At 44.5% G+C, this 26177-nt stretch overlaps 1 protein-coding gene across 1 annotated transcript in view; it reads right to left on the bottom strand.

Moving 5' to 3' along the window:
• TBC1D14 (TBC1 domain family member 14) overlaps positions 1 to 26177 on the bottom strand; it is a 121293-nt gene that overhangs the window by 72929 nt on the left and 22187 nt on the right. The gene's annotated exons all lie outside the window — the stretch shown is intronic.

Below are 26177 nucleotides of genomic sequence, written 5' to 3'. Positions count from 1 at the left end.
TGAAATGAAACCTTGGCTCAACTATTCACTAGCTGTGTGACTCTAGATCAGTATATTAACCTTTCTGAGCCTTAATTTCCTATGTTTAACAAGGGGACACCACCCCATGTTCCACAAGGTTGTTATACAAATTAAAATTTCAGGTACACAATCAGTATTTAAGAATAACAGCTGCTTTAGTACTTAACCACTATTTAAATTATCTACCAGGTAAATCTGTGTTATCTATTTAGACAGAGTATTCATATATTATAAAAAGAAAGTCACTCATGAGATGGTCACAAGGTCTTCTCCCAAGAACATGTAAACAAAAGTTCCAAATAGCACAAATAAATCCCAACTGGTAGTACAAAATAAACTATGTTTTGGAATGCACTGCATTGGTGCATTCGTTAAAAACAAATGCTTTCCAGGGCTTACTAGAATACTATAAGATGAGCCTGCAGCATTCTGATGTGCTAAAAAGTGCTCAAAGAAATAGGAGGACATGTCAAAGGGAAACAGTAGCCAGCCTGAAAGACTTCCACTGGCTACATCTGGAACACTTGAATCATCGGAATAAATAACAACTATGGAATATAACCCACTTAATAAAACAAAAATCCATGAGCCCATATAGATATAAATAATTAGATATATAAATAAATGGAGGAGGGGGGAAGCTCTTAGAATGCCATCTAGTAAGTATGGAAGGACTATTAGAGTCAGCAAATGATCAATGGGTGCTTAAACAAGTGCATTAAAGTTGGACAAGGAACTGGATCTTTACATAGTTTAAAAGCGTCTCTTACAAATTACTTATTAATTACAAAAGCAAAAATAGTTAATTTTATACTAGAGAAACCTGGGACACCACCTTAGCCAAGTGATCAAAGCTAACATCACCAATGTCAGGACAGACAGCACAGGACACCTGATGTGACACACAAAGAATAATACACCAGGTCAATGGCATTGGCTCCCCAAGAATACATCACCTGAATCTAATCATGAGGAAAAGCAGACACCCACAAACTGAGGGATAATATATAAAATGATAGATCCTTTTACTCTTTAAAAATGTCAACATTATGAAAGACAAAGAAAGGCTGAGGGATTGTTCCTGATTAAGAGGAGACTAAAAAGACCTGACAATTAAATGCAATGCAAGGTCCTGTACCACCATCCTGGACCATGGGGAAAAAAAGGCCATAAAGATTATTGGAAAACTTGACAAAATTTGATTATGCACTGTGGATCCAAAAACAGCACTGGATTAATGTTAAATTTCCTGATTTTGATAACTGTACTGTGGTTATGTAAAAGAATGCCCTTGTTCTTAAGAAATATGCTGATAAATTTAGGGGTAAAGAGACATGATATCTCCAATTTACTCTTCTAATGATTCAGGAAAAAATACGCATATATATTATAAAGAGAGAGAGAAAACAAATGGAGCAAAATGTAAACAGTTGGTAAATCTGGGTAAAGGATATATGGTAGTTCCTTTTTTTTGGCAGCTTTTCAGTAAGTTTGAAATTATATCAAAATAAAGTTACAAAAACTTTCATAAAAGAAAACAAGTGTTTCCTTCCTTGCTTTTCTCTTGAGGTTATAATGGAATCATTTCAGAAACGGTTTCACAGCCCAAGGCAATTCTATTTACAAGAAATGAACTTCGAGCTGTCTCCAGATCCAACTCATTTAACATCTAAGATTTCACCATCAGTGAAGGACTTCTGCAATTAAAAACAGGTTAAAACCTCAGGCACCCAGATGATAACCAAGAACTTGAGCATCCAGAACTTGGGTTCCCTAACTGTGTACATTTTGCTAAAGAGGAGTTGTTTCTCTCTGGGGAAGAGAACTAGCAAGACACAAACTTAAGAAAACAAAATGCACTCAGCAAGGGGAAGGCCCCAGGATCAAGGGCACGCCTCCTTACCCTGGATGGACAGGAGTCCCAGAGGGTTGAAGGAATGGATCCGAGAATTGCACAGAATCGACGTAGGAAATATGTGAAAAGGAGAAGTCTGCATGACTGGCTCTCAGATTTGTGATTTAGGAGGTTGAGCACAAATACTGATGCTATTCACCGAGACATGGCCAGCAGCAGGATGACTAAGAAGAACAGAAACCTCAGTTTTTCCAGCCTCAGCTAATGCAACGTAAGTCTGCACAAAGGTAGTACAGATAAAATTTAATGTATCAAAAATCAAAGTTGCATAATTATTTTTAACATAAGAACTTAAGCTCATGTAATAGGTCATGATTTTTGGAAGGTTCATAGAAATAGTCTTGGAGATATTATTTTTGTGGATAAGAGGTTGAAGTACAACCCCAAAACAAGTCACTGTAAGTAAAAAGGTGCTGCAGCCCGGGGCTTGGGGTGAAAGGATTGCCTCCTTTCAGGTGGGCCACTCATCAGATGCCCAGGAGGCCAAGGTAGAGCCTTGCTCACATCTGCTCATCACATGACCAAACCCCAGGCCAGGTCCAGTGAGAGGACACAGCCTGGCAGCAATGACACTGGGCAGCATGGAGCTGGGAGCATCCCTCAGGGACGCCCTTCAGGAACCCACACACTGGTGCCACTCCCCCTGAGCCCAGCAGTCCCTCAGCTGTCCCTTCATGGGCTGTGTGGCCTGGTGAGTTGGTCCACCCCTTGGCCTTCAGACGCTAGGGCACACAGTGGCCACAGTCACCACCTCTGACTGATACCAGGAGACAGGACACGGGGGCTACTGGACTCAAGCTTCCTCTTTTCACTATTTTAAATCTGCCTGTTCCAACCCCACCTTGAGAAATCCTCATACTTGTCCTTAGGGCACTCTGAGAAGCCTTCCCTGACCAGATGTGCAGGCCTGGGCTCCCTGGCGTCTGTTTCCAGAGTATTCTCTGCTTTGTTTTGTGCCTGTGGGATGAACTCAGTCTCCTTTCCTCTCCACTTGCCTTCTACTTGGGGTGGGGTCTCCCAGGGGAAAGAGAAGAATCCCCTCTGCCTCCCTTGAATCCATCCAGCATGCAGTAGGTACTCAATGTGTGTCTGCAGCAGAAGCAAGTGCAGGAGACCCTTTCCTGTGGCTGCCTTCCACCAACCACCAGGTGTGGTGAAAAACCAAGCACTGCTGTATCCATAGGTTCCCTTCCTCCAATCCACACACAGTCTTACCGAAACTGTCCCTATCGGGGTTCCCTAAGAGCCACCTGATCTCTAGGTCATGAATCCTGCCCTGCCCACTCCCACAATAGCACCCACACCAGCACACCACCTGTCGCCTCTTATCCCCCAGGCCCCACCTACACACACGGTCTGGGCACAGGCATATCTGACCTCCTACCTAGCCCCTTCATCCACGATGCACACTCAGATCCCTTCTCCTGCAGTGGCCAGGAGAGGAGAGTGGTAACAGGGAAGCACCCAAGAACTTTTCCAAAGACAAGACAAGAAGCATTTCTCCTTTCTAAAAGCCTTCATCATTGAGACTTGCCTCTGCAGGCAGGAAACCAGAGTAGAGGTGCTCTCTCAACAACCCTCTGTACCTCATTCATTCAATAAATATTTTCTGAGGGCCTCAACTGTATTGAATAACAAAAAAGGGGCAGTCTTCTAGGCTCAAAACCCTTCAGTCTCTTCTCAGGTTATCTCCACACCTCCCTACTGCCCAGCCCTCTTTGTCCTCCTGTATTTGACGGGCTGCACACATGCCTGCTGACAGGTGCCTGTCACACCAAGTGCGCCTATCTCTTTCTTCGGTTGTCCCTCAGGTATAGTTCTTAATCCATCAAGCCCCAAACCCCAGCAAAGCTCCAACTGCATCCACCAGAGCCATCTTTGGAACCACAAATGGATCACAGCAGTCCTGCCCCCAAATCGCTTCAATGATCTGTACCTGTTTTTGCGGCACGTGGCCTGGCCCCAACCCCTTGAGCTCCCACAAATCACCCACCTCAGGCCCATGACACATGCTGTTTCTTCTGCCCATAACTGCTCCCTAAAAGAGGAGACATGAGGACTAAATAAGGTGCTGAACAGGCCAGACACACTTGGCCCCTGAAAAACAACTGCCCCCACCACTGCAGACCGAGCCCGCGGGAGAGCAGGGAGATACTATCCTCACCTCTGCCCCTTCAGCTGAGCCAGTGTTCTGCACCTTGAAAACACAGAAAGATTTGAGAGGGACACAGTTTACAAGAATGGTGAGCTCCCATGGAAAGTGGCCCTGGTAAGTGCTGGCCCCACTGGGATCTGTCCATAAAGCCTACCCAGCATCATTTTAAAATCATGTTGAAGCACCCTTGGAAATACACTCAGGACCACCAATTATTAAGCCACACCAAACTGCAGGGAAAAGACTGATTCTAACAGGCCAAGAGAAGCAGAAGAACATTTGGGCAGGAGAAGGAGCCAGTGCTTCACTGTGATATTTACCCAATGGCTCTCAAAGTACTTATTTCATCTCAATAGATAACAACTCTGTGGAAAGATATGGGATGCCAATGACAAAATAATGTTAAAAATAATGGCGTGTCAGTTTCTGCCTTACAGCTCTTCTGTGAAGTCAGAAGCTCACAGGTACCCCGTGCAGTGCCAGACCACAAGTGCATAGCAACATCAGAAATAGGTGCAAGATCAGCCACTGACACATTTAACTGGGACAAAATGGACCTTCAGGATCCTGGGCCCCAACAAGAATAGTCAGCCAATTCTGACCTCTCCAGCCTCCTCCACACTCTAGGTTACCAGGTTCTTTACTTCCACAGGTTTGTCCAGTGTACTCCCTTAGGCAGGAGGCAGAGAGAAGATCAACATCTGAAAAGAGGGAAAGGGGGCTGAGGCTGAGTCCTGGAGATTCCGATACCCCTTGTCCTCTTACAAAGGGATGGACGTGTGCTGTCCTATACGGGACCACTGGCCCCATGGACCTATTGAGCATTTGCAATGTGTAAATTATTATATTGAAATGATATGTTGGCTGACATCAAATGTATTATTTTTTTAAATGTCACATAAAGTCTGAAAACAACCCAAGAGTTTATGATCCAGTCGTATACAACTTTAAGAAGGATAGGGGCATCTTTTTTTGAAAGACTATGAACTATCTATTGTTAAAGGAATAAAAGCAAGATACATAATAGTACAAGGTATGCCATGTAATATTAATACATGATCCGCATTTGCTTGTACAGGTGCAGACTCTCTCTGGAAGAATACAAAAGCTATTAACATTCACTGCTTCCGGGACAGATTACTGGGTAGGAAAAGGCACAGGGTAGAAAGGCAACTTTTCATCATATACTCTCCTGGACTTTGTGATTTTGAACCATGCAAATGTATCACCTATTGAAAAAAGTTCATAAAAAATAAAAAAAAGCCGCTGCAAAACTAGGTATTTTTGCCAGTAGAAAATGAAATGCTTTTGTATCACTCCCCCTCCCCATCCTTCAAACCAGTAAGATTCATCACCCCCCAGAAAAGGATTTCTCTACACACCTAGCATCATAGCTCGGAAAGTTTGGGCAGTGCCTGTTACGTTAGGTGAAGAGGACCATCACAAGCAAAGGCTAAAGAGAAAACAAAATCACTGAGTAATACACTCCTGGCATAAAAACAATGTCTCTTGGAAGACAGAAGTGAATATATGTTTAACCAGCATGTAAACAGAATCATGGTTGCCTGTTGTGCTTCAAAATTGGATCCCAAGAGGCTTACAGAGTTGGGGCTCATGGAGAGCTCTTTGCTGAGCCCCTGCCCGCACTGGGCTTCCTAGAGGCCAAGCCCCCCGCTGGAAACAGCAGCAGCATGCTGGGAACTGGGAGCAAGACCTTCACCCCTAGCCTGGAGGAAAGTTCAGCATTCAGCCGAGCAGAACCAAGTAGGCCCAAGGGCTTCCAAGAGGCAGGGAGGGCTGGATCTGCACTCAGACTCTACCCCATAGCAGCCATTTATTCTGGATTAAATATGATGAATGAGGCCAAGAAAGCACCAGCACCTACTGTAGGGCCTGGCACCAGCATGTTCAATTCAGTTCCATATTGAGCATCTACTGTTTCCAAGGCCTGGAATATAAAACAAACAGGTGAGTTAATAAGGCCATCGGCCCTCAAGAATCCCAACAATGAACTGGCCAACTGAGATGAGGGTGAAGGAGGAGTATCCACCTTCGGGGATGAGAGAAAGAAGACTGCAGGTTGAGAACACGCCAGTGAAAAGCATGAGAGAGAGAGAGAGAGAGAGAGAATGTGTGTGTGTGTGTGTGTGTGTGTGTGTTTAGGTGGGGATCACCTGTATCAACTTACTCCGTCACCCACCTCCTAGAGCCACTGAAGCCAGGATGCTCAAGGAACTCAATCAGACCGAGACACTGACATAAAGCAGGTGAAGCTACTGGAAAGGTAGCTGACAGTGCCGCTGCAGACCCAGGCTCCATGTTGTGGGCTGGCTGCCTAGAGCAGCCGTCTGGGCAGCAACATGTCTTGCCCCTGACCTGCACCTGGCACTGTGTTCAGCTGCCACTAGGTGAGACACAGAGCACAGTAAACAGTGTCTGTCCCTGGGGAGCTCAGAACCTGGGAGCAGGACAAGACTGGCCTACTCTCAAGGGCAGAGTTAGACTTCAGCGGTATGGGCCTAACATCCTCAAGAGGGTTGGGATATCCCAACAAGGGGACAATAAAACCAGTCCATAAAAAAGCCAACACCCCCTGACTTCCTAAGACCAAACCTAAAAGACACATTCTCTCCCTAGGTATGCAGCAAGAACTGCTCCTGTCACCAGCCCAAATCCCTCTCCCAGCAATGCTTGAGACCAGCAGGCAAAGGCAAGATGTGAGGCTCAGCCACACAGAAAAGAGAGGAATTGTGACCACAGCTTGAGGAATACAGAAACAAAAGACCATCACATAGCATACTGTGCTGGCACGTTTCACCTACATTTGTTCAAATATTTATTAACCTAAATAATTATTATTTGTTCAAATATCTATTGACTCTAAGTCAGGCACTGTTCTAGGCATGGAGCTCCTACCCCATGGAATTTACTGTAAACATCACTGCTTCAGTGGGAGACCAGTGATAGTGTTCCAAGGAAAATGGCCTAGAGGTTAGGTAAGTTCCCAAGGTCATCTATCTGGGACTCAAATTCAGGCCTTCCAGGCCTCCCCAGCCAAGTGCTTGTGGACAAATTGAGTCTGCTTTACTAGATGTGGCCCACAAGCTCCTCCAATCTTCTCCCGACACTAATGAAGAATGGCTGGCCGCTACCTCCAGAGGAACATACAGCAAGCAGTGTGGTTAACAGCGTCATCCAAACATACTCCTGTTCCACTCCCAAACTTTTCTTAGGAAAGGGCAAAACCGTGGGGAGTAGGGGAGGAGACACGAAAAATGACCAAGCGGCCAGAAGCAGCTGACTTGCTGTCCACCACATTCCCACGGCTGCCCCTGTTCTTGAATCGCCCACTTCCAGCAAACCAAGGTGGAACTGTGGCCTTCCTGGGAGAAGACCCCAAACCTGAACACAGCCACACTCCAGCATTCCCAACCCAGGCTGCTCAGGCACCTGTCTGCTTCAAGAAAGCCACAAGGTGGGAAATATCCTTGTATCACCTGTAGCCAGCGGAGAAGTGAAGCATAGGAGGCTATGCCAGCTCTGCCCTTCCACAGAGAAGCAGCCCTAGGCAAGCAACCACCGGCTTCTCATCTGTAAATGGGGACAGCGCTCATTGCTCCCTAGGGCCATCATGAGAGTTAAGTGGGATCATGCACACACTCTAGGTACTAAAAGGGCAGCTCTGTAGGTGTGTGTGCAGGAGCCATCAGAGAGATGACACATCAGTGTTTTCTGTCTACACAATGTTCTTCAGTTTGATTTGTCAAACATTTTTAAAAATCAAGAAATCACAGAAAAATCTGGATTTCTGCTTTCTCTTGAAATATTAGAAGATCTGGCCACACTGGGCCCTTATCCTGCATGACAATGAGCCAGAGCTGAGCAGCAGCCTTTGGCTGAGGAAGCTCTGTTCTATGCAATCCCTTCCATGCCTCCACACTCCATTACTTCAGCTACTTCAGAACTTCCACCACCTGTTTACAGGGTAGATCCAGGTTTTCAGGGGCCTTGAAACCTTTTAGAATTTGAGGGATCCTCTTTAAGAGAAAAACTTAATTATGAACACAAAATTAGGTATAGGTATAGGTCAGGGGTCCTGAAGGTTAAGCATCATTAACATCATCACAAATCCAACCTTGTCTCTTCAGCATGTCCCCAAGACACGTCCACAGCTGCTGCTGTGTGCTTACAGATGAGTAACCCCCAGCAAGGACAAAAACCAAAGTTCCAGCTCTCTGTTCTTAGACAAGAGATTGTTTCGTCAAATGAATGGGATCCCCTTTCTTCTTCTGTTGTGGGGAGAGTTGTTACTTTTCCCTCTACTAAAACTTTTGGGAAGTTATTGAAGTCGAAAGGTGATTTCAGGAGCAGTCTGACACGCTTACAACAGAATATCATGCAATGCTGGATCCGAGTCCCTGCTGCTAGTGGTTTTCAAAGCACTCGCCCTACAGCAGGCACTCATAGATGTCACGGATAATACCACCTTCTTGTTTGATTTGTCTCTTTTGCCAGAATGTAAAGTTCATGAGGGTGGGTATTGTCCCTTCTATTTATTGCTCTGTCTCCAGTGCCTGGAATAAAGGCATAAGAGTAAAATACTCATACTTGTTGAATGAAGGCTTTTTCAAGGAATTTTCATAAAAACTGCATAAGAATTATTATTGCACATAAAATAGAGGAAGCCAGGATTCAGAGAGGTTGGAGAGACCTGCCCAGAGACATCCAGCTAAGGGACACAGAACTGAGACCGAGACTGCCACCTGGCCCGGAAGGCAGAGGGACAGCTGGAGGCAGGATGCAATCCTCCTGGACCCAGTGGAGCAGGTTCCACAAGCCATTAGACACTCATCAGGGCTTTCTCAAAGCTTCTTACATCTTAAGAAATAAACCTCAAAGTCCTCCTTCCTCAAGATACTGTACCTTTGAACTCCATTTGCAATTCAAGAATTACTTAGGGCTTCTTGCTCTTTCCCTCCTTTGTCTCAGTAACAGAAATTGTTAGTAATTTCTGATCCCAAAGCAATCAGAAACAAACTGAACTATGACGCATTCAGTTCCCACAAGAACTGCCTGGCCCAGGAGGGTAAGTTCTCCACCATTTTCTGAATCATAGTTACCTGTTACATGTCACCTATCAGATGCCTAGAATTGTACACCAGGCACTTTTTCTACATATATTTTATGTACTCCTTCCAACACGAAAGGTACTATAGCTGCCATTGTACGGATAGGAAACTGAGGTTCAGTGAGGTTAAGAAATTTTCTCCTGAAGGAACACATAACTCCTAGTATTCACTTGGGGTACAGAAGGCAAAATTTTCAATGATTTCCTTAAATCCCATTTTCTAGGTATATTTTCCAGATCTCCACCTCCCAAAAACTGACATGGGCCATCGCCACATATATATACACCAGGCCTCTGACTCTCCTTTGAAAACACAAGGGAACAGAGGCCAACCCACTTCAACTGTCACAGAGACATGAAAAACAAAGCATCATCTTCAGAGCAAACCTCCTATGTGATAAAATTCTACCTACTCCACAGGAAACATGAAATGAATAAGAAAGACAGTGAGGCTTTATTACTGTGATCAGCCATTGTGCTAAAAATTCCTAGTTCCACACACAATTCAAAGTACCCAAGAGCCAGAAACACCTAGAGTCTCTCCTCTTTCAGAAAATGCTACCCAAGTAGCACCTGAAGCTAAAAAGTTAATTCCTAAAAACAGAATATTCATGTCAAGGGAGTGCAGTGAACATGAAATACACATGTACATAAACACTGGCCCAGAGAGCTCCTGGCACTCAGGGGACCCTGGCTGGACATAAAAGATACATCCATCCATTTTAAACTGAGGGATACCCAATGAAACAACTCTGCCCCATCAGGGGGGGCAGGGTTAAATCATACTGAAACCTACATACATGGGAAAGACCCTGGTCTAGTTAAGTCTCCAGTTACAAAAGCAAGAAAGCAAGACAGCAACCACAAACCTGTCCATGAACAGGAGCGCAGGGGAGATGTGCATCGCATCTACTGTGACCACACAGCTCTAAAAGGCCAGCCGCAGAAGCACTGAGTCTCCCCACACCACATTCCTGGCAAGCTGGAGCCACAGTCCCAAGGAAACACCATGGGTACGCTTCCAAGCCCTGCTCTGCGAAGACTGGAAGGTGAAAGCATGCAGGACAGAGCAGACCAGCTGGAAAGGCAGGGTGGTGGCAGGCAGGGCTAACTCCTCACTAGTCACAGGGAGGGAGGAGCACCGGCAAAGTCTGGGAAGCAAAGCCTGAGTGACCAGGTTCCTGGGCCCAGGACACAACTCCTGGTCAGGCTGACTAGTCACAAAAGCCACTGGTACTTCTGACCTAGAGCAGGGCAGCATCACATTTTGAACAAAGTGCCATCTATACGATGCTTCTTGAGTGTCCATTGTGCGCCAGACACTGCACCTTGTGAAGAAGTGATCGGATATGTAGGTGAGTCACCAACATGGTCACATGAATCCCTATCTAAATACCTACGTTAGAACCATCACTCTGGAATTCTCCCTCATTCACAACTTCAAATACTGTAAAGAAAAAAAAAAAAAACCATAAAAACCAAAAACCAGATCTAACTAACAACCTCAAGTTCAACAAAATTGATCTATTCTAAACTCACAAGAAGGTATTATACTACAGGTTGGTTCTCCCTGGACCCGACATCACTCAGTGGTGTTAATAATTACTGGAAAATTATCCTCCTCCACAAGCTCTGGCCAGGGTCCTCTTTCTCATAGTCAGCTCCATCAGCCCTTAAAAAAGAAAACCATCTGTCCATGTGTTTGCATGTTTGCAACTGCACCAACAAAGCCTGCCGAGACGCACAGTCGATGGCCATCTCTGGGAAGAGGCGGTGGTGAAGAACAGGGAGAAGACTATTACTTTTACTTTACAAATTTCTGCATTGTTTAAAAAAAAAAAAAAAAGAATCAAACAAGCACATATTACTTTTGCAATAAAAAAAAGTAAGACAATCCAGTACGGGACCCAGACTGGCACAGGAGTGGTCCTGAGCACCTAGTCAGTGCCAGGCCCTGGTGACTAGTGGACAAAACTGACAAAAATCTCTCCCCAGGGCAGCCAACATTCATGAGAGGGAGGGGGCCAACTAACAAATACATGCTAACCCTGTGGTCTCAAGGTGGGTGTCTGGACCAGCAGCAGTATCACCTCGAAAATGGCTAGAAATACAAATCCTTGAGCCCAACCCAGACCTACTGAGTCAGAAACTCTGGAGTGGGGCCCAGTAATCTCTGTTTTAATGAGCCCTTCAGGGGACTCTGATGCTTACTCCAGTTTGAGAACCACTGTTCTGACTATATTTATAAATTTACGTGGTTAATCCCGCTGTCCTACTTAAAACTTCTCATCAATTCCTCACTATCCCAGGAGTCAAATCTCCATCTCTTGGTCTAGCACATCAGCAGCTCAGGGTGAAGATCAGAGTAATCATTCGACAAAGGGGTGAGACAACTACAACAACAGTGGACTAGTCAAAGCCCTCCCTGCCCCTTCTGCAGCCTCATCTCCAGTCTCTCTCCCAGGATACCTCGTGTTCCCCTACAACACAGACCCTGCATCATGTTCCCACATCTCTCCAAATTCTTCCTCAGCTTTCAAGTCACATTTTATATGTTATACCTCAACAAAGAATATTTTTAAGTTCATAATTTTAAAACTCAGAAAGAAACTCCAGGTCCAGATGGCCTCATTGGTGAAGACTTCCAAACATTTAAGGAAGCAATACACAAACTCAACAAACCAACCTTTTACTAGCCCTCCCCCTTCCCCGCCTTACCCCCAAGGAAACTTATTAGATCATTCAACAAACACATTTATTGGCATCATTTACTAAGAAAAGAACTTATTCAATCAGAACTTTCTGGTGTCCCTTTGAGGATCATTTGACATGGATTTTGTTGGGGAAGGAGGTATGGGTGGGTGTGTGAACACATTTTTTAAATTCTCTTGTGAAGGCTATTTATTATTTTTTTATTCATATACATTAAATTGACTTTTTTTGTATAAGTTCTATGAGTTTTAGCACATCGGTAGGTTCATTTATCCAGAGAAAAATCTTATAAAAACTCTTTGAGAAAACAGAAAGAACAATACTCTCCAACCCATTTTATAAGGCATAATCCTGATACCAAGACCAAAAGGAAAATTACAGCCCAGATTCTTATGAATATAAACAGAAAAACCCTAAACAAAATATTAGCAAATCAAATCAATGATAAATGTAAAGTATAATATATCATGAACAAGTTAGGATAATTCTAAGAATACAAAGTTAGTCTAATGAAAGGTGTAAGGGCTGGAAAGAAACTCATTCACATACACCATGATTTTCTACAGAAAAAATCCAAAAGAATCTATAGAAAACTGTTAGAATTAGCCACTGAATTTAGCAAGACTTAACACACAAAAATTAACTGTATTTCCAACAAATACTACCCACCAAGTCAAAACTACATTTCTTGATGTTTATAAAACCATCCAAAAAATAACAGTATCTTGAAATAAATTTAATGAAACACAAGACCTTTAAATTTATTTATTTTTTAAACTATAAAACACTGTGGAGAAATGCAAGAAAACCTAAATAAATGGAGAAATATACCATATTCAAGGATCAGAAATCTTCATATAGTAAAAACTGACCTATAAATTCAATGTAATTCCAAACAAAACCTTAGTAGATTTTGTGTGGAAACTGACGAACTGATTCTAAAATTTATATGGAAATGACAAGGACCAAGAATAGTCAAGACAATCTTAAAGAACAACAGAGGAGGCTGAGGCAGGAGGACTGTTTGAGGCCTGGAGTTAGAAACTAGTCTGGACAACATAGCAAGACTCTGTCTCTAAAAAAAGAAAAAAACAAGGTAAAATTAGCCAGATGTGGTGGCAGTGCCTACAGTCCCAGCTACTCAGGAGGCTGAAGCAGGAAGATCGCTTGAGCTCAGGAGCTGGAGACTACAGGGAGCTATGATTGCACTGCACTGCAGCCTGGGCAACAGAGTGAGACCTCCATCTCAAAAAAAAAAAAAAAAAAAAGACGAAGAAAAAGAAGAACAACATTAAGTAGGAGGGCTTATTCTAACAGACATCAAGATCTATTACATAGCTACAGTAATTAAAAGAATGGTATTAGTGAAAGAATACAAAGAATGGAATGCATATGGTCACCTGACTTATTTCAGAGGTTCAGTGGGAAGGATAACCTTTACAATAAATAAACTTTAACTGCTCCCTCACACCATATATAAAACTCATTCCAAATGGATCAAGGATCTAGGTGGTAATGGCAAAACAATAAAACTTCTAGATGATAACACACTATTTCTTAAACAGGACACAAGAAACACTAACCATAAAAGGAAAAGATTTATAAACTAGAATTCATTATAATTAAGAAAACAAAACCAAAAAAAAACAAATTAAGAGAATGAAAAGGTAAGCCATGGTGCAGAAGAAGATATCTACAATACATACATCTGACAAAGGACTCCCATCCTGAATACATAAAGTATACCTACAAATCAGTAAGACAACTCCAAATAGGGACTTCACAAACGAAGATCCCAAATGGCCAGTAAGATATGAAAAGGTGTACCACATCATTACTCATCAGGAAAATGCAAATTAAAATCAAGATACCCCTACCCTGTCACCAGAATGGCAAAAAGAAAAACAAACTGACAATACTAACTTTTAGAGAAAATGAAGAGCAACCAGAATCCCTCTACAATGCCAGTGCAATGTGAACTGATACAACCACATTGGAAAACCATCCAGCAGCATCTCCCAGAGCAGACTGAGTAGTCCCACCTCCAGCTGTGTGTGCATCAAACACATACACAAGAATACTATGGGAAGTATTATCCCCAGTTGTCAAAAACTGAACTAATCAAACATCCATACACCAGAAGACAAAGAGTAGTACATTCATATAATTGAAAACTACACAGAATGAAAGAAAATGAATACTGTTGCTATGCAAAAACAACCAAGGTAAATCTCTCCAAAGTTGAGCAAAGAAAGCCAGACATAAGAATATATACTATATGTGAGTCCATTTATCTAAAGTTCAAAAAAAGGCAAAAGTAATCTATGTTGATAGAAGTTAGAACAGTGGTTACCCTTGGGGAACAAGGTGCTTGCAGGGAAGGGGGTGCAAAGGAGACTTCTGGGGGTACTGGTAATATTCTCTCTATTGAGCTGGGTGGCAGACAAGTGAGTGTTTACCTTATACATTTAAGATCTGTACACTTTACTATACTTTATATTAAACTTCAATAAACGTTAACAGCTCAAACTACTTTCCTCTGACTTTTACACATATCTTTGATAGGGAGCTGAAGTATTGTATTTTTGTTATTTGCACATCACCTCCCACTACATTCTGAGGGAGGGCAGGCTTCCTACTTGGTCTTTGTATCCCCAAGGCCTGGCATAAAACCTGCTGGGTAGTACTTCATTAAAAGGTAATTCATTAACTAACCCTGAAATGACTCTACCATGCATGTCTCCATTGATAAGTCACTGAGTTCCTAATAAGATCCAGAGTTCTCCCTGCATTTACAACCTCCTTGAACTCTCCTCCAAATACTCTCCAACATTCAAATACAGGACAGAAAAATTAAATAGGGACCCACTCTCTAATATCAGCTTAGATTTTTACAAGACGAGAAAAAAGGCAGATCAAAAATGCCTATGTAATTTAGTACAAAACATTACTAAGAAAAAATACTAATTTATTCTTAATTTCCAACTGAATACTAAGGAAGAGAAGAAAAGAAGAGCTGCTAGTTAACAGGAGTCTGTAAGCATCGCAAATCAGAAGTGGTCTAGGGAACACAACGTTTCAGGGAAGGAATGAAATTGTTATGTTCTTTCAGTATCAGAAACCTTAAAGAGTAAGATCCGACCTAAGATGGAAATTGTATACATGGGGTTTAGACTCGACCAGATCAGGGCTCAAATCCCAGCTTTGTAAGAAGCTGCCTGACTTTGGACAAGAAGTGAACCTCTCAAGCCTCAGTTTTTTCATCTGTAGAATGGAGATACCACTACTCAGTTACCACCAGGTTTATGTCTATTAACTGTGCTTGTTAATAAATAACACTAAGGGAAGTTTATTAATTATATAGGACCAAGCATCTCATCTCATTTAATCCTAATCGCATTCATACATGTTATTTTTTTCACTCAACAAATACATACCGAAAACCAACTACATTCTAGGCACTGTGCCAAATACTAGGAATACAATCACTGATAACCAGAAATAAGGTCCCCATCCTCAAGGGGCTCATGTATGATTTACCTTGTCTTAAAGATGAGGAAATTCAGGCTGGGCACGGTGGCTTGAGCCTGTAATCCTAGCACTTTGGGAGGCCGAGGAAGGAAGACTGAGGCCAGGAGTTCGAGACCAGCCTGAGCAAGAGCGAGACCTCGACTCTACAAAAAAAAGCCTGTAGTCCCAGCTATGAGGGAGGCTGAGGCAGAAAGACCCCTTGAGCCCAGGAGGTTGAGGTTGAGGCTGAGGTTGCAGTGAGCTATGATGACACCACTGCACTCTACTTTGGGTGAAACAGTGAGACCCTGTCTCTAAAAAATAAAAATAAAAAAGATGAGGAAACTCAGAGATATAACCTTACCTAAGGTCATACAGTAAAATGAAAAGCCTGTATTTGGGCTTAAGTCTGAATCTAAAGTCCATATTTTCTACTGGTGACTCTCAATCCTGGCTGCACACTAAAATCATCTAGGGAGTTTCTGGAACATCTCGATGCAAAGGTCTAACCTCAAACCAATTAAAACCAATCTCTGAAGGTGGGACCTGGAAATTAATTTTTTTAAGCTTCCTAGATAATCCTCTTGTACAGCTAGGGCTGAGAACCTTGCTCCTTAACCAATAAAGGTTTCCCTTCCCATGCTCCCTCATTTCTTTAACTGATGCTTTCATCTACATGAATTTAAGATAACTCCTTTTCTGCAGTTTCCACAAACAGTGAATTATTTTAGATTCTGTCTTAAGGTACTCCAATATTTTTACTCACAGAATCAAACTGCAAAAACCTGCCTTATATCATAAACCCTTCCAGTAACTTCAAGTCTCCTCTGTTTTAACTGATCAAAGCTGCATGCACCAACCCAGATGGCATCTAAAGGTCAGCAGAGTTTGCCCTCTGCCCCTACCCCAGCAAATCTAGGTCGTTTCCCCTGGACCCAGCAGATCCCTTGTCTTCTCTCATATGGAAAATACTTAGCCCAGAGCCTGGCACAAGTTAGCCCCCTGCCCATGACAATTAAAACAACCACTTTTACATCGGCTCCAGGAAAGTAAGCCTATATGGCACAAGTGGGCAGAACCAAGTCACGTTCTGCTAATGTTCCAGGACTAATCAGGAACATTAGCTAGGGGTCAGCTGGGGATCAGGGATGACTAAGACACAGGCGCTGTCCTTAAGGAGCTCCCAGTAAGAACAGTAAGAACAAGACCCGGCCAGGTGCAGTGGCTCACACCTGTAATCCTAGCACTCTGCGGCAGAAGGATCGCTTGAGCTCAGGAGTTCGAGACCAGCCTGAGCAAGAGTAAGGCCAGTCTCTACAAAAAAATAGAAAAATTAGCCGGGAGGGGTAGCACACATCTGTAGTCCCAGCTACTCGGGAGGCTGAGGAGGAGGTTCGCTTGAGCCAGGAGTCTGAGGTTACAGTGAGCAAGGTTGACTCCACGGCACTCTCTCCAGGGCAACACAGTGAGACGCTGTCTCCAAAAAAAAAAAAAAAAACGAGCAAGCCCAGCCTGAGCAAGAGCGAGACCCCGTCTCTACTAAAAAATAGAAAGAAATTAGCTGGACAACTAAAAAATTAGCCAGGCATGGTGGCACATGCCTGTAGTCCCAGCTACTTGAGAGGCTGAGGCAGGAGAATTGCTTGAGCCCAGGACTTTGAGGTTGCTGTGAGCTAGGCTGACGCCATAGCACTCTAGCTCAGGCAACAGAGTGAGACTGTCTCAAAAAAAAGAGCAAGACACTTGAAATAATACTAGACTAAAAGAAGGCTGCAGAGGAGTTAGGAACAAAACACCCCTCTGCCATGGGGATGCTAGGAAGGCTTCATAGAAGGGATGTCAGCTGCGCTGGGCCTTAAAGGCACTTGCAATCAGGCAAGGAGACACAGGGCAGAGGGGAAGGGAGCACCACAGGCAGAGGCAAGGAAGTGTGAACCAGTGACTGAGCCCAGTCAGTCCTGTGGAGCCAGCACAAGGCCCATGAGAGGCAGAGGAGAAAACCAAAGCCAGCCCAGCATTCTATAGGCCTGAGGACCCAGGGAGGACAAATCCCCCGAAACCTCAATTTACAGTAACCAGAGGCCAGAGCTACGGCAAATTCTAACAGCTGATCAGCCATTGTTGGAAGTGTCCTCATTCATAAAACAGAGGCTGGGCTCTAACTACCAGTAAACTCCACTGAGAACACAGGGATCCTGGCAGTGCATCATCACCTCCTGAGAGGACAGGCCAGAGCTGTCCAGGGGTCAAGGACAGTAGTCACAAAGCAGCAAGCACTCTGGGACTCTGTCCTAAGGAAATCATCTGAAATGCAGACAAGCAAACTGAAGTGCACAAAGGTAAACTGTCATCAAAAAGCAGAAACAAAAAGCCATTTCCTTACTGTTGAACAAGTAAATGATTCACAGGATGGAATACCACAAAGACATCAATAAGTGTATGAACAACTTTTAATTATGTGGGGAAATGTTTCCTTTAACTAAAAAAGCAGGACATCAAACTATAGAAACAGCATACATTTTTATGTTTAAAATTCACAGCAAGTCTGGAAGGAAATAAAATAAAGCAAAATTAGTAGTAGGTGTAAAAGTAGAAAGGACAAAAATAGAACGATGCCAAAATTTTCCTGTATATTTTTAAACAAAAAGAAACTTTAAAAATATATATAAATATAAATGCAAAAGATTATCAAAAGAAACCCCCAAAACCTCTCAAGAGAACACGAAGCTTCACACACACCACAGGTGTGGATGCCACATGAGCAGTCTGTGACCTACCCACTGACACCTGATACGAGAGACTGAACCATTGGGGAGGTCTCCTCTCAACATCTAGAATAATATAATTTAAAAAGAACATACTTAGATTTAAAAAGTTATGTGTACCAGATCTCTTTATTACCTTTTTTGGATTTATATTCCACCCCTCATTCACTGAGGATTATCTACTGAAGACCTGCACTGACCAGGAAAACATTTAATAAGACACGGCCCCTGCCCTCCAGAAGCTCATGGTCCCAGCAGGGAGTGGTCAGTGCTGTCTCGGAGAAGTCCAGGGACTGTGAGATCCAAATGAGGGCTCTGGGAGGGGTGGGGTTGATCTGAGAGAGCTTCCTAGAGGAGGTCTCTCTTAAGCTGAATCGTAAAGGACAAGCAGGAGTTTGTCAGGGAGAGGAAGCAGAACAGGCAAAGGAGTAGAGACAAGACACAGCTGGGTCTGAGAACTGCAAACTAACAAGTTCAGCATTTGTGGCCGCAGCACAGAAAGAGAGCTGGAGGCTGCAGATGTAGGCAGGGGCTGGATCCATAATGCCCCATGTGCCACACCAAGTAGTTTGGACTTTATCCTGCAGGTGACGACAACTACCACTTAGGCAAGAGAATGATACAAGCGTTTAACTAATCGACTTCAGGCATTTAGTTCTCATGAAGAAGGGAGAGAGGGGAAGAAGGATCAAGAAAATACATCCTAGCCAAGGCTCCTAGCTATCCACCAAACCCATTTCCTCATCGTCCTAGGCACTGGCCCTGCTTCCCAGCTTCCCACACAGGTAGGTGCAGCCATATGATGGCGTCCCTTCAGTTAACCCCAAGTGCAGTGGTGTGTGCCACTTCCCGTATGGCTGGCCTGGGGGACTCCCACCCACTCTCCCTTGCTTTGGCTTCGTGCAGAGGAGCCTGGCAAATGTGTGTTGAAAATAACAGGGCCACAAGACAGAAAGAACCTGGGGGTGGGGGGCGGAAATGAGCATAAAAGGAACGCCCATTGTGTTTCAGCCTTTTTATGTATTTCAAATTTGTTACAGCGGCTAACATTCACCTAACTAAATAGATGTTCATCTGTTTGCCCCAGAAATTTTGACTGACACTCATTTCTTCTGCTTTAAAAATAACTGCTCTCAAAGGAACCTTTAAAAGGAATGAAATCTGTCCATTCCAGGGCAAAGACAAAGCAAATAAGCAGCCAGGCTCTAAGGCAAGGGTGGACCCAGGAAACATCTTTCCTCATCCCCAGCCCTCGCCTCCCCTTCTTCCTAATGCCTGGCTCTTTCCACCTCTGCAAGACATGGGTCGGGGGCACAGCCCTCCTCTCCCGACTCCCTCCCACCAGCTCCCCCCACCCCACCATAAGAAATGTGTTTAACACCCAGATGTGAAACCTAAAGGGAGATCAGAACTTAAAGCCAAGCCCTAATTTTCAAACACCTATATACATTTACTATTCCCTGTAACACTTTGTACAGAGAGCTTGGATTTTAAAAGTCTCTTGCTGGAAGCAAAGGGGAATTAACAGGGAACTCTGGACTGTTACAGGGCCCAAAACAGCTATTACACAACTCTGGATGACTCACCCTCCTTCCACATCTAGAACCTTACAGGAATCCTGAGATAAACCACAACTATTCACAACAAAGAATCAGCAAAACTGGAACTGAAACAACTCTTGGTTACAAACCCAGCTCACTCAACATAAACAGGAACTGATTTGATGTGGCAATCTAGTAAGATGTGTGTGCATGTAAAAAATACAGAAGGCATAAAAGAATATAATGTTAGTTACACCAAATATTTAATGTTCTAAATACAAAATAAATGTATAAACATTTTAAATAAGCACTATTCAAGGTATAAAATAGGATAAGATAGTTTTAATTGTAGTGTTATTCTACTAACCACTTATATTTTTAAAGTAGAACAGATTCTATACCCATCTGGGCAAAGGGAAGCTAATTTTACGAGTAGAAAGTAGCTGGTGGCTGAAGAACTGCTTTACAGGAACCAACTTGTTTGTGGGTTTCTCAAAACCCACACTCCTATGGTCCCAGAGAGTTTCCTGCATGTCATACTGAGTCACCACCTCTAAGATGGGGCCCATCTTAGAATTCTGTGATTTCATTGAGACTTAGCCAGAATGAGGTGGCCCTCCCCACCACACCTGCCTTACTAGCATGCCACCTTGCCTCGGTTTCCTCCCCCTCTCCCAGGGTCCCAGGTGGATGGTTCTTTCTAACAGGTTTCCCTTGGCTTCACACACTTCATTACTGGTTTGCTTGCTTTACAACCAGTGTGTGCTGTTGTTATACATCAAAGAGAACAACAAAGTTTAAAAATAGTCACAAGATTGTACTGGAGACCAGCACTCGACAACAAAACTTCTGGCTATGATGGAAATGTACAAATCTGAGCTGTCCAACACAGCAGCCATTAGCCACATGCAACTACTGAGCACTGGACTGTGGCTAATGCAACTAAGGAACTGCATTTTCCATTTTACGGAATTTTAATTAATTTAAACTTAAATAGCTATATGTGGCTAGCGACTAACACATTGGACAGCATAGTTCTAGGCTCCAGTAAAAGCACCAACTGTGCCCAACATAAGACTCCAGGCAACCCAAAGGGGCAACTTTGCTGAGCGTGTCCAAGAAGCTGTGGCAGCTGGGGACAAAGAGGCTGTCGATGCCCGTTTCTCAAGGAGCCTGGTGTAGAGCATGAGAGGCCATCAGACACAGACATCTGACAATCAAGGCCCTGCTGGCCTCAGAGCCTCTGTCTCCGCCATGTCCTTTGGAAGAACACTCTTCTCCCTCACTTCATTTAGATCTTTGTTCAAACGTCACTTTCTCAGCAAGGACCCCCTCTGACCATCCTATTTAAATGGAACCTCCCCTAGCCTTCCCACCCTCTACCTTCACCCCCCCATCCCTCATCCCTCTACTGATACTCTGGCTTTTGATTTCTCTGTAGCACTTAAAGCCTGACATAGAGTATCTTTTACCACCCTTTGCAGTGTGCCCTCAGTAGACTACACGTGCCATATGGTACTTTTATTTGGGAGAAGCAAGTGTGTTGGCTGCTATATCCCCAGGACTAGGTAGATATTCTCTAAGGAAATGGATGACATCTGAACTCAACTATTTATTTGGCAAGCACTTACCGAGTTCTAATCAGAGGCCAGAATAAAATGAACAAGAAGCTATCCCTAGAGGGGTGCTCAGTCTGGTAGTGAGGAGCCAGTCGGATGACATTGCACAGTGACAGGTGCCATAGCAACAGCACAAGCTGGGAGCTGAAGTGCAGAGAAAGGAGCCCTTCACTCTTCCTGGGGATGTCCTGTAGATTCTTCTTAAAGTGTGCATGGCAGTGAGAGGCAGGCAGGGAATCTATTCCAGGAGGGGGTCCCCAGGCCTATGGGAGGGCAGCAGGGGCTACAAGCAGATAAAATGCTGATTCAGGGAGGTTCCTCCTGCTGGATGGCACTGAGGCCACCTGGCCCAACTCTCCATTTAACACATGGGAAAACCGTGTCTGAAAAAGGACGTGCCCCAGATGCAGAGGAAGTGGACGTCAGAGCCAGGACAACTTTCACTGCTGAAGAAGAGGCCACCAGCTGACCCCTGTGAGGGCTTCTGCAGCCCTTTCTCCTGCATCACTCCATGGGAGCCCACAACAGCCCAAGGAATGGCACCTGCTGCGATACTGCTGCACAACCAGGTCTTCACTCCTGCACACCCCATGCTGTCCTTGAGTGGGCTCCAACTAGGAGAGACATTCTGCAGAGTGCTGTAGCAGGGGAGGTACCAAACAAGCTGGAACAAGGGGATATTCAGCTGACCAGGAGATCAGCCAAAGCCACAGCACCTGAGCAGCTGCAAGGAAACACACACACACACACACACACACACACACACGCTCACCCCATCACCTCTGTATGAACATGGGCTCCTGGAGGCACACAGAAGGCCCATGAGACTGGTCCTCACACAGAGGCTGGAGAGGGCTTCCTGGCAGTGGCTAAGCACCTGCAGAAATGATTCAGGGATGCAGATCCTCAAAGAAGCATGAAGAAGGTGTCCCTGAGTGAACAAGAGCCACCTCTCTGCAGATCTGTCCTGAGGAGGGCAGGCTGCCCGGGCTGGTACCTCACGGGGAATGCCAGAGGAATATCAACCACAGCAGCCAGCTGGGAACGAGGGTGGCATCCCCTGGACAAAGCCAAGGACTACAGAAGAGGAAGTGATGCCTCATGCCCATGTGATGATAGTCTGTGTTCCTCCTGCCATTTACTTCCCTCTTGCTATCCTGGCCTGGTCCTCTCCAGAGGATCACATGAGGTTATGTCCACCCAAGGGCAGAATGCCCTGAGCATGACACCACTGTCCCACACAGCTCCTTAGCATTGGGGCTGCCACTGTGCAGAAGGGGGATCTGCACAGCCTACATTCAGGACTATTCACCAAGTTCTCCCTCAAACCCAGACACAGCAACCCTTAATGGGGAATTTTTCTTATCCGATGGGAAGGAGATCTCTCTTGACAAGGGCAGACCACCAAAGCAAAGCCCATCCTATCAATGCTGCCTTCCTCTCCTACTCAACACTCGAAAAGCGTGGAATGAAGTCATCTCACCTCCTTTCTTCAACCTTCTCTGATCAGGTTACCAGCCACAGCTCAAACAACGATGTTACTGCCCAGGGTAGAGTTTACTGTCAGATGGATGGGGTCACAGCGGCCAACTCTCCCAAGCTCCACTGCCACCTAGCCACGTGACTGGAAGCCTCAGTTTCCGCACACAGTGAAGACACCTCCGCTATCCTCAAGGCTTCATTCTTTCCACCTTGCACCTCTAATCCTCCTCCCTCCTTCCACAGCAACTCACCCTCCAGAAGGCCCTGAACACCACTGTAATCACTCTTGCATGTGCCCTTGGCCCTGCCTCTCTCTCACTTCAATGCACTCACCCAGCACAACTGTGACCACCCTACTCCACAGGTGTCCCGGTACAGGGAACACAGCTGGAGGAAGATGCACAGGCATGCTGACTGGTCTCCCATCCTGCTAATTCCCAGCAACATCTCCCTCTCCAGTCCCTCTCCCATTCACCCAGGGGACTCTGACATCTCTTCTCCCCTCAAACCCAACACTCCATCCCCATTGCTATGACACAAATGTTGGCGTTACCCCCAAATTCACAGGTTGAAATCCTAACCCCCAAGTTAGGATTTGGAGGTAGGGCCTTTGGGAGGTGATTAGGTCATGAAGGTGGAGCCCTCACAATGGGATTAGTGGTCTTATAAAAGAGGCCTGGCCCAGAGAGTTGCCTGGTGACTTCCACCATGTGAGGACACAGCAAAAAGATGGCTGTCCACTGAAGCATGTTCGATGGTTCACCATACACAGAATCTGCTGGCACCTTGATCTTGGACTTCCCAGCCTCTAGAACTACGAGAAAACAAATTCTGTTATTTATAAGCTACCCAGACTATGGTATTTTGTTTTTGTTTTTTTGAGATAGGGTCTCACTGTGTCGCCCAGGCTGGAGTGCAGTGGCATGACCATAGGTCACTGCAACCTCAAACTCCTGGGCTCAAGCAATCCTCCCACCTCAGGCTCCTGAGTAGCTAGGACTACAGGCACCCACCATATCGCCCTGCTATTTTTTTTTTTTTTTTTTTTGGAGAGACAGGGTCTCGCTGTGTTGCCCAAGCTGGTCTTGAACTCCTGGCCTCAAGTGACCCTCCCGCTTCGGTCTCCCAAAGTGCTGGGATTATAGGCATGAGCCACCAGCCAGACTATGGTATTTTGTTAAAGAAGCCTGAATGCACTAACACAACCATCCTCACTGTCAGTTGAGGACCCTGCTTCCTACTTCACCAAGAAAAACAAAGCAATAGAATGAGAACTTGCACTGACAACAGCAAGTGCTGGCAAGGATGTGGGAGCAACAGGAACTCTTCTTCATTGCTGGTGGGGAGGCAAAATGGCACAGCTACTTTGGAAGACAGTTTGGTAGCTTCTTATAAAACTAAACATACTCTTACCATACAATTTAGCAATTAGCACTCCTTGGTATTGACTCAAAGGAGTTGAAAACTTAAGTCCAACAAAAATCTGCACCTAGATGTTTACAGCAGCTTTACTCATAATTGCCAAATCTTGGAAGCAACCAAGACGTCCTTCAATAGGTAAATGGATAAACTGTGGTATATTCATACAGTGGAAAATTATTCAGCGCTAAAAAGAGATGAGCTATCAAGGAATGAAAAAAAACATGGAGAAAACTTAGATTCATATTACTAAGTGAAAGAACCCAATATGAAGAGACTATATACTGTATGATTCCAACTATATGACATTCTAGAAAAGGCAAAACTATGGAGACAGTAAAAAGATCAGTGGCTGCATGGGGTTAGGGGAGAGAGAGATGAGTAGGTGGAACACAGAGGATTTTTAGGGCAATGAAACCACTCTAAATGATACTACCATGGTAAATATACATCATTATATATTCATCCAAACCCACAGAATGTGCAACCCTAAGTGTGAACCCTAACATAAACAATGGACTTCCAGTGATAATGATGTGTCAGTGTAGGCCATCAACTGTAACAAGTGCACCACTCTGGTGAAGGATGATGGAAGGGGAGGCCGCTTATGTGGGGGCAGACAGGGGATACAGGAGAACTCTGTACATTCTGCTTAATTTTACTGTGAACCTAAAACTGCTCTAAAAATTAAAGTCTATTTTTTTAAAAGTGAACTGTTGAACTTAAAACTCTATAATCACATACACAAACCATGAAGCAATGTTAAAAACAATAGCCTGTGTGCACTGAAAAAAGAGACAGAGTGCATACCCTTCCTGTATGCACTGTACTCCTAAGGCCACATCTCCTCCTCACCTGTGCCCATGTCCTCTCCCTGGCACCTGCTATGCTAGAGGACTTTGCCTAGCAGAAGCCAATTCTCTACGTGAGTTCTCCAGCCCTCCCTTTCAGATGCAACTCAGGGACAATGCTCCAGCGATCCTCTTCTCTCTGATATGTTCACTTCTTATTTTTTTACTAGGTTGTTCTTAAGAGTAAACAAAAAACTGCGATTTCTCCAATAATCTTTAAAAAAAGAAAAAAATCTCACACCACTTCTTCCTCCAACTATCACCCCATTTCTCTGCTCCACTCTGCAGCAAACTCATTAAAAGAATCATCTGTGCTCACTATTTCCAACTTCCCTTCTCCCATTCTCTAATAAATTTACTCCAGTTATGCTTTCACCTGCACCACTCCACTAAAACAGCTCTGGTCCAGGTCACTATTGGCCTCTTTGTTGCTAACCAGTGAATTCTGAGTCTTCATCTGCCTAGTTGACCCCACCCCTCCCCTTCCTGATGCTGGTCCTCACCTGGCTTCCAGGATGCCACACTCTTGCCCTCCTACCTCACTGGCCCTGCCTTCTCAGTTGTCTTGCTGTCCTCCTCTTCTCCCAGATCTCTCAGTGCTGGCATGCCTCAGCCTCACTCTTTGGCCCTCTTCTCTCGTTTTCATAGTGACCTCACCTAGTTTCAAACCACCTACAATACCAACAACTTCAAAGTTATGCCTCCTGTCCAGACACAACTTCCCAAATCCAGACTCCTAACTAATCACCTATTCCACCACCTTCTTGTAAATGTCCAAGATGTCTCAAACTCAACTCCTCACCTTCCTTCCCAAACCTGATAACTCTGTCTTGCACTGGTGGAGGCCAAAACTCTTAGAGTCATCTTTGGCTCCTTTGTTTTCTCTATACCCACACCCATTCTCCAAATTACAATTATTTCTCACCCTCTCCACAGCTATTATCCAGTCCAAGCCACCATCATCTCTTACCTGGACTCCTGCAATAGCCTCCTAAGGTCCTCCTGCTTTGCTCCGCACCCCCCACCCCCGCAAAGGCCTACTCTCAATACAACTATGTC

Source organism: Eulemur rufifrons, chromosome 20 (genome assembly GCF_041146395.1).
Source record: "Eulemur rufifrons isolate Redbay chromosome 20, OSU_ERuf_1, whole genome shotgun sequence".
NCBI classification, from domain to species: domain Eukaryota; kingdom Metazoa; phylum Chordata; class Mammalia; order Primates; family Lemuridae; genus Eulemur; species Eulemur rufifrons.
Note: the sequence above shows the minus strand (reverse complement) of the source record. Positions and strands in the feature narration are given on the sequence as shown.